This window comes from Ursus maritimus, unplaced genomic scaffold (assembly GCF_017311325.1).
Source record: "Ursus maritimus isolate PB19 unplaced genomic scaffold, ASM1731132v1 scaffold_2, whole genome shotgun sequence".
In the NCBI taxonomy this organism is placed as follows: Eukaryota; Metazoa; Chordata; class Mammalia; order Carnivora; family Ursidae; genus Ursus; species Ursus maritimus.
The window spans coordinates 49,888,215-49,898,245 of record NW_024424452.1 but is presented as its reverse complement, the minus strand read 5'-3'; the positions used below and the strand labels follow the sequence as shown (position 1 = coordinate 49,898,245).

The following is a 10,031-nucleotide window of genomic DNA, read 5'->3' as shown; positions in this document are numbered from 1 at the left end:
GGGGGAAGCAATGGGAAGAAAAACAAAAGACTCTTCTGCTGCTAAGACGGCGTGGGTGCTGTCAACACGAGCTTCAGATGTCTTCACTCGCGGCCCCCGGACGCCCTCTTCCTTCCTGGCTACATCAAGAATGTTTCCCCGCGTAATTGACGGCCATAATCCTATGGTGAGGAGCACAGGCTGTCAGCCGATCTGTCTGAGTTTTGACCAGGTTCTACCACGGACTGGCTGGAAGACTGTAAGAAAGCGACTTAACTGTGCCTTCGTTTCCTTACCGGTTAGAGTATAAATACCGCAATTGGGAGGATGGCATGAGTTAATACTACAAAGCACAAATCCCAAAAATGTCATAAAAGTTTAATCCATTTACTTATTGTTTTAAATCTCCTTAACACAGCTCTTTAAATGGTGCAATTTTAGTCTCCTCTCCCCTAGCTGTATTCTGCAATGGACAACGTAGTCTCTTTTCTCCAATCCTTTCTGTTTCCCTCATTATCCTTCAAGCTGACTGGGCCATATTCCTGGCCAACAGTCACTCACCCCCTGAACGTGCAGCCATGCACACACGCACACCCACACACGTGCATGCACACCAGCTAGACTCTGCAAAAAGCAGGCGCAAAGCGAAGCCTTTTCCAGGTCCATCAGGAAGGGGCTCTCTCTAGCCAGAGAACACAGGGCATTAGGCAGAGGGAGCAATGGATTTAAGAAGCGCAGAGGACCCTTCTGACTCCAAACATCTATATGATGGTCCTAAAGCTAAATGCTCTCTTGAGGAGCCTGTTGTTTAATTGAGGTACGGCAGGGACATTTTAAGAGAGATCCGTGGTCTCTGCTCCTTCAAACTGTTTAGGTCCCAAATGCAGCTCTGCCCTACATCCTGGCGATCCCTTCACCTCTCTCTGCCTTAGTTTCATCAACCGCGAAAAGACAGGGCTTGTGTCATAGACTCAGCACAGCTATACGTGTCAAGTGCTTAGAACGAGCATGTAGTGAATCCAAGTAAGTATCTCCTATTATAAGTATTATTTTCAATATATATATTCCACAAATACAGTTAAGCAGCTGCATTATGCTCAGCGCTATGCTAGGGGACTGGAAATATTGTGATGAATAAAACAACTAGTTGGCAAGCTGTTGCAGGAAATCGGCAATAAAGAGATTTGAACAGGAACAAGTTGTCACGTGTACCATGAAGGGAAAAGAAGCAGAGGATGATGATGCTGGGGAGTGTATGGGTTCCAGCAAAGGCGCTTGGCTTTGACCATCCAAACAGTCTTCTCCGAGGTTGAGGATTTGACCTGAGGCCGGGAAGAGGCAAAGAAGCCAGTTATGGAAGAGGAAGAAGAGGAGCGCTCCAGATCCGGGGCGTAGCCCGTGCCAAGTTTCCCGGGGTGGACGATGGTTGCTTCGTGGGTGAGTGTGTGAGTGGCCTGGAATTCAGGCGGGGGTCAGATCATGCAGGGTCTAGCAGAGCATGGTAGGAGTTCAAATGTGATTTTACAAGTCCCGTGAAGTTCTTGAAGGTTTTTAGGCAAGACAGTAACATGACTGCCATACGAGAATGGATCAGTCCAAGGGCAAATCAGAACACAGGCCGACCAACCCTCTCAGGGGATTTGGCTGCTATATCCTCTGAACTGCACAGACCACCCGGGCTGTGGTCTGCTGGGTCCCTCCATGCAAAATGCATCCCTCCGTATTTCAGGGAACCAGCCCAAAGCCTTATGTACTTTCGGGGCTTGGATCACTAATGCTCCATTGGGGCTGGGAGGGAGAGCATGTTTTGGCTTTTGGATAATGTCTTGCATCTTGAAACATGTGGCTTTGATCTATTTGAGTGGGATCCTCAGCTGTTTAGCTGACATCATTATTAGAATCTCTTTGGCACTCAAGAGGTAAATTATGTCCCTTCAAATTTTTTCTTTCAATTTTATAGTTAGCTTGTCTTAATATTTTACCATTAATTAAAAGATCTGCTCTTCTTTTCCGTAGGTGGACATTTGAAGAAATAACCCCCAATTCAAAATCCTTTCCATATTGAGATTATCTATATGCTCAATCGTTTTGGCTGAATCGCTGTGGCTTTTTTGTTTGCATTTGAACAAATAATGTTTCAGTAGCTGGACCTACATCGTTCTGTTAGTTAGTTTGGCTGGGTTTTTTTCCCCAATTTTTATTCAGGCCTTCAATAACAAGTAAATGTAGGAAGAATCAGAGAAATGAGAATTAAATCCACAAATATATGCTATGGCATACCCTACCATTGGCAAAAATGTGATTCTCCAACAAGACCAAGTGTTGGGGAAGACAGGATGTCTCGTATACTGCTAGTGAGAACATGAATTGTTTCATCCGTTCTGGAAAACAACTTGAATTATTTAGTAAATTTATACTTATTCTTTCCTGGCTACCAGAAATTCCATTACCAGCAGGAATGTTCAAAACATCATTGTTGGCGGTTGCCAAAAACCGTAAATATTTCAAATGTACATCAATAGTAGACTGGATTAAAAACTTTTGGTATATTCATTACTTTTCTTAAAAGACCAAACTACAGCTATATACACTAATGTGGATAAATCATAAACATACTATTAAATAAGCATCCTAGTAAACGAGAAATAAAAAAACACATTTAGTGTGATCTATTTATACAATTTTTATACGCGTGAGTGGAAATAATATGTATGAAGTTTAAGGCTTTTTTTTTTAAACAAAGCGAAGAAATTATTATCAAAAAAGTCAGAACACTAGTTATTCAAGGGGATGTCCATCAGGGAGGGTCACAGAGGGAGCTCTTAAACTACCGTCAATCTTTTCCGAATCTGGATACTGTTTGCACAGGTGCTCATTTTAATCTTATTATTTAAAATGTATATGTTTTGATGTATTCTTTGTATTCTACAAAATATGTTAAAGTCAAAGAGAAAGAAAAGTGAAAGTTCCAGGAAGCCAAGTCTCAGGAAGACTTGGCCCCTTCCCTAAAAGGAAGGGAGATCTGTCACCAAGGCCAACACCCAAGATGTGAGACGTTTAGTCAAAGCAAATATTTCTTGCTCCCACTTGTTGGGCTGGATCACCTGGATAGTTTTGCATTCTAGAGTTACAGCCTTGATGACAGGGCGTCAAGGGATGATGTCAAGAGACGAGATAGAACGCCAGTTCGGCAAGCGCAGTAAGGATGTGTAGATAATCCGAGCAGCGTGGGAAGTCCTTTTGCAGGTTTTTGTGTTTTTTTTTTTTTATAATTTTTTTTTTCAAGATTTTATTTATTTATTCGACAGGATAGAGACAGCCAGCGGGAGACGGAACACAAGCAGGGGGAGTGGGAGAGGAAGAAGCAGGCTCATAGCAGAGGAGCCTGATGTGGGGCTCCATCCCATAACGCCGGGATCACGCCCTGAGCCAAAGGCAGAAGCTTAACCGCTGTGCCACCCAGGCGCCCCTGCAGGTTTTTTTTTAAAGCAAAATACGTATTTATCCAACAGGCATGGACTAAAATATCTCCCGGTAGAATAAGAATGGAATTTCTACATTTCCCAAGACTTCCCCAGTTCTATAAAGTCATTTCTTTCGTGTGTGCGCCTTCTCATTACCGTATTCTCCTACTACCCAATTATAGGAGAAACTAAACACCACGTGGGGGACTTTTCAGTGAATGGCACCTTATTAACAGACTAGCTCAGCCTACAAATAATTTCCTCGTGATAATTACGTTTAACTTCCTTTTTTATCATCCTTGGGTCACTTCCAATTATCGTTTGTTTCATTTCTGCGTTGTATACTAGGCTAAAAATCTCCGAGCCGGGGACCCTACTGATACTGCTCATCTCTAGGCTCCCAGCTCTTAGAAAAAGACCTAGCATAAACAAGGTATTCGGTAAATATTTGTCAAATGATAAGTAAATGAGCAAATGGACACATGAATCAGTGAACATTTAATGCCACGTTCACTGGCTCCTTCACACAACCGTAAGTACAGGATTCAGGAATTTCTCTTCTCCTGTTGTTTTTACTCTGAAGGTAATTTTCCTCAGATTCAGTGGCTATACTAGTGAGCATGTGATTTAAAGGAAAACATAATCAAAAGGAATGTAAATTAAATTAAACACAGAATATAAATGTTTGCCATTTCAACACTCAAAGATGAAAAAAACACATAAAATCAAAAGAGATAATAGTCAATCGTGGCAAAGCTGCGGGGAAAAGGCACTCCGCCATGGGGAATATAAATTATTAAAAGATACATGAAGACAATGCATCGAAATGAACCAAAACCCTTCCAAATTCTGTTCCTAGGCATCTATCCTTAAGGATTACTCAAAGATGCCCACAGACGTAGTCGAACGTGACTCCCTGCAGCATTGCTAATAACGGCGAGAAACCGGAGACATTCTAAAAACGCCCCCAACGGGAAACTGGTTCAAGAACTCAGGGTATATTAATTCAATACAATACTATGAGTCCTTAATATTTGTGTTGTAAGAACATATTTAATGATATAGGAACACAGTCATTATATATTATTGAGTTTTTTAAAAAGACGTTGTAAATCAGTATGGTTGGGATCATCTGATTTTTGTAGGAAAAAAATCATATATGGACATAGAAAATACCCAAAGCAAGCCTTAGAAGAATATGTGTCAGTAGTAGGGCGTTCACCTTTGTGTGGTGACATTATGGGTAATTTTTAGTCTTTCTTCTGCCTTTTTTCTGATTCTTTACCTTGAGTTTATGCTTCTTTTGTAGTGACAGGAAGTGGTAAAAGTTACTTAAAGTCTAGTAAAAGGTACATATAGCCATAGGAAAAGATCGGAAGGACACACAGCAAAGATTAAATAGGCCTTATCTCTGGGTATCAGATTCGGGGTTATTCTTTTTTCCACTGGAAAGTGTTTCTGCAGCAACCTTATATCATTTTTGTACTAAGAAAAGCCTTAAAATTCCATTTAACTGTAATAAAATGTATGGAATGACAGAGAAAAATCTGGAAAGCTATACAGCAAAAACCAAGCAGCAGTTATGTATTCTTGGGTGTAGCATTAAAGGAGTTGTATATTTTCTTCTTTCTGCCTTTTGAAGACTTATCCAACTTTTAGACTGAGTATGGACTATGTCTCTAATGAAAGCAAAGAAAATGTGATTACAAAGAACTTTTCGTCCATCAAGTTACAGAGACAAAAGTCTCTTAGGATAATCAAAAGCCCTAGGAGCGTCTCCTGGAAGGTTCTGAAAAGTTGATTGGATGGGCTGTTAAGATCAAAGTAGTATCTTCTCCTAAGAATTGCCACTGAAGAGAAGAGAAGAGTAAATCTGTATCAATACGTTTATCAAAACCCAGGTCAGGTAAAATTGGCACTTAAAACATCAAAGCTGGATTCACAATGCTTGCTTCCAGCTGCGAAAGTCTAGCTACATCTAGTTCGCAAATACGCAAAGAAATATGGAAATGACAGATTATCTGAAAAAAATTAAATATTTCAATGGAGTAATTGCTTTAGGAACTCATAGCCTTATCCATTCTGAAAGTCAATGTGTAAACCAAACATTGGAGAAGAGATGACCATTGCCCTCAGCAGAGACAGTTTGTAAGAGATACTTTACGTGCTACGGGCATACAGACGCACCCCGCATGGATGGGAATTAACCTAGGGAAAGCCATTTTGAATTAATAAAATTCTGAATTTTAGAAGATTCTAAAAAAATTAAAATTGTAATACCACTTCATAAATTGCAGTTAGTTGTGAATTATTACTAAATAGGGCCTAAATCCATGATTTTTTTTTTAAGATTTTATTTATTTATTCGACAGAGATAGAGACAGCCAGCAAGAGAGGGAACACAAGCAGGGGGAGTGGGAGAGGAAGAAGCAGGCTCATAGCGGAGGAGCCTGACGTGGGGCTCAATCCCATAACGCGGGGATCACGCCCTGAGCCGAAGGCAGACGCTTAACCACTGTGCCACCCAGGCGCCCCTAAATCCATGATTTTTAAAACTATCTTGTGCTTTTTTTACGAACACCTAAAGCTCTTTCACATTTACTTACTCGACTACAGCGCTGTGAAGCAGTTAAGACCACCTTACATGTAGAGTTCCCAGCCTCACAGGGAATGTGACTGAGCAAGACTTTGAACCTGAATCATCTGACTCTAAGGCCAATACTCTTCACACCACAAAACTCTGATTCCTTTCTAATTAATTGTAGATTATTGACAAAACAAAAAACAAACAAACAAAAAAACAAGAAAAACCAATGTGTTGACCAAAGCCCATAAACTCTTTCCTTTCACCTTGGTTTGGTGGCATGTGGCATCTGAAGCCCTACGCCATGTTTCTTCCTCTTCTGCTTGGAGGTTGCAGAGCTAGCCTGCTGTCAGGTCATGGTGGAATTATTACAGATTTCCACCAAGTGCAATTGCAATTGGTAAGACTTTGATACAATTAGATTTGGGTTTGGTTTTGTTTAATTGCATCACGAAGCCTGGGAAGAAGTGGAAGGTTGAAAGCAGGAGTTAGGAAGTAAGAAGGGAGGAGGGATGGGCAGGGACTTTAAAGGGTGCAGTCTGGGGGTGTGACAAGATGAGATGGGGCTGACTGGGTGGGTCTGATGTAAGGAGGATAATAAAGTCACGGAGCAGCTGGGCGTATTACGCCACACTCAGAATAACATAAAAAGCCCACATACCACGGACTAATTTGGCAGTAATCTGAGATAGAAGTGCATTAATGCAATTACTTTTTCTGGCACCCCAAACCACTTACTACCTACAAGCTTTTAGGAGCTTAAATAACCCCAGGGCTAGAGTGATAAAATGAGCCCCAGAACAAACAAATTTCATCTTAGGGCAGTGTGAGTCATCACGGGAGGCCCTTGTGGCCACGGGCCATGTTTCCTTACGGACAGGAATGAACCAGCTCCTACCTCTCCGCCCCTAGGAAACCCCTTTCTCCTCTGTCCTATCCTCTAACCAGTGCTCCCAGATAAAGCACACTTTCTTCTCCCCCAATTATACTGTGACAGTTGTTGATCTCACAGACAGAGCTCTCTGCTACTCTAAGATTTGTAGACGATCCGAGCGTGGATGTGAACAATCTCAGATGACTGTGTTTGCAAACACTGGTGGTTTCGGGAAGGAACACGGTAGGCACTACACGGAGAGAAATTAAAATTTCGGGATTGGAAGAAAGAAAGTTGAAGAACCATGTGATCCACCTGTTCCTTCTTGCAGATTAAATACATAAATACGTAAAATAATACGTTTTTATATGTATACATATGTATAAATATGTAATACATATTTATACGTATTTATACATAAATATAATAAAACAAAAATATTTTTCATCTGTTCTTTTTAAAACACGGGATTTTACAGTTGGAAAAAAACCTACCAATGAGATGGTCATTTGTTTGCATTTCACCTACTAATGCCGATCAGTTCGTAGCAACCATCCGCCTATCGTGCTGAAATGAATGACTTGTCCAGACTTAGGGAGAAAGAGTGCCATGATGGCTGGGTTGCCAATGGCAGCTCTCTATTTCATTATTTTAAATCATAAGCACAAATGAAATGCTGAAGTGATCACATAAAGTGACAACTGTAATAAGCCTGCTTCCGTTTCTCCATCTCTGGAGTTGCTGAGCCACAATCGTTTGTTTGGTAATAGGTGGTTCAAGAGAAGCTTCACTGGAAGGGAGTTCCAAAGACTCTGAACCGTCACAAACTCACTTTCAAAACAGTTGCCTGTTGCTGAGTCCACACCTGGCGGGGCAGTGAGTCTACACTGGAGACGTTACTGTGCAGCACAGTATAATGGCTAGAAAGGAACACAATGTTTATAAAAACATAAGACAAATGAGGTAACATATATTGAAGCTTACATATATATTATTAAAACAGCAGCTGTTGCAATTACTTTTCAGGGAATACACCAACATTTCACCGGGGACTTTTTTTTTTAGAATTGCCTCCTCTCAGTGCTCATAGGAGACAGTTCAATATTTAGTCCGTTTTACTATTGTTTTGTTATTTTCTATAGACGATGTCTCCCCTGAGAGCCTGCTTCTGGGCAGGCAGCTCTCACTGGTCCTGTGCACACTGCCAATGGCCTCTGTCCAGGTGTTTGTCCCCTGATGCTCTATAAGTCTCATCTGGGGAGTCCAAGTGAAAGGACCTGTGGTCGCACAGGTACTGAGGACAGAACTTAGACTGGGACTTCAAACACTTGTTTCAGAGAGTGATCTGATTCACTGAATACGCTCCCATTCCCCTTATCCTGCAATGTCAACTCTGTAAGTATCAAGGTTCAGTCTTTGTATGGGTCTGTTTCTGTGCTCCCCGGTGGGTTCAACATACCCATAGGGATCTATGCCCGTCTACACTTGCTTCGTCGTTGTGGTTCTACAACTCTGAATAACAGGTAGGGTAGGTGCCCACCGGGATGCTTCTTTTCTCTCCAAATTGTCATGGATGTTCTTGGCCCTGATTTCATGAAATATCTTAGGACCAGCCTATCCTAAGATCCAGTCTGGCTTCATAGAAAAACTTGAGATTTTTTTAATTGGATTTTGTTTGAATTTATCAATCACAATGGCAGGAATTGTCACCTTTACGATATTAACTTTTTTCTATTATATGAATTTGATCTATCTCTCCTTTTGTTTCCATTCATATCTCTCAAATGTATTTTATATTTTTCCATAAAGATGGCTATGAATTGATTTTTAGGTGCTCTATATTTTTACACTCATGAATTTCTAACCCTACTTTCTGGTGTATAGAGACGCAGTTGACTTCTATATATCAATTTTATATCATGCAATATTACTAAATTCTCTTATTAATTCTAATACCATACCTATCAAATGTTTTAGATTTACTAGGTAAACAATTACATAATCAATGAATAAGGTGTGATTTTTTCTTTCCTATTCAATTCTTTTTTTTACATATAATATTTTTATTATATTATGTTAGTCACCATACAGTACATCCCTAGTTTTTGATGTAAAGTTCCATGATTCATTACTTGCGTACAACACCCAGTGTACCATGCAATACGTGCCCTCCTTAATACCCATCACCAGCCTATCCCATTTCCCCACCTCCCTCCCCTCTGAAGCCCTCCGTTTGTTTCCCAGAGTCCATAGTCTCTCACAGTTCATTCCCCCTTCTGTTTACCTCCCCTTCTTCTTCCCTTTCTTCTTCTACCGATCTTCCTACTTCTTATGTTCCATAAATGAGTTCTTTTCCCCTTTACTTTGTGTGTGTGTCTCTGTGTGTGTGTGTATTTATATATTTGCTTGTCTTATGGCTCTGCCTAGGATCTCTTAAACAGTATTAGAAATGGTGATACTGAAAATTCTTATCATACTCCTGATTTTAAAGGGGATGCTCTTAACTTTTCTCTATTAGGGATGTTTGCTGAAATTTTTTTTCTAAAGACAAGTGTTTATTTTCCCTTTTTGATAGAAGCAACATAATTGGAAATCAGATGCCTTCACTGATTTTTTTTTTAGTTTCACGGATAGAATTTAGTGATCATATGCATGTAACACCCAGTGCTCATTATATCAACTGCCCTTCTTAATGTCCATCACCCAGTTACCCCTTTCCCCTCCCACCACCATCCAGCAACCCGCAGTTTATTTCCTGTGATTAAGAGTCTCTAATGGTTTGTCTCCCTATCTGATTTCATCTTGTTTTATTTTTCTCTCCCTTCCCCAATTATCCTCTGTTTTGTTTCTTAAATTCCACATATGAGTGAGATCATATGATAATTGTCTTTCTCTGTTTGACTTATTTCGCTTAGCATAATACCCTCTAGTTCCATCCATGTCGTTGCAAATGACAAGATTTCATTTTTTTGATGGCTGAGTAATACTCCATTGTGTGTGTGTGTGTGTGTGTGTGTGTGTGTGTATACACGCATCTTCTTTTTTTTTTTAAGATTTTATTTATTTATTCGACAGAGATAGAGACAGCCAGCGAGAGAGGGAACACAAGCAGGGGGAGTGGGAGAGGAAG

The 10,031-nt window shown here is 40.4% G+C and overlaps 1 long non-coding RNA gene across 1 annotated transcript in view; it reads left to right on the top strand.

Moving 5' to 3' along the window:
- The first annotated feature begins 1,245 nt into the window (after positions 1-1,245).
- The window catches only part of LOC103658206, a 28,500-nt gene continuing 19,714 nt past the window's right edge, over positions 1,246-10,031 (top strand). The window contains exon 1 of the long non-coding RNA XR_567064.1: positions 1,246-1,416. This is a non-coding gene — a long non-coding RNA (uncharacterized LOC103658206). The remainder of the gene's footprint in view (positions 1,417-10,031) is intronic.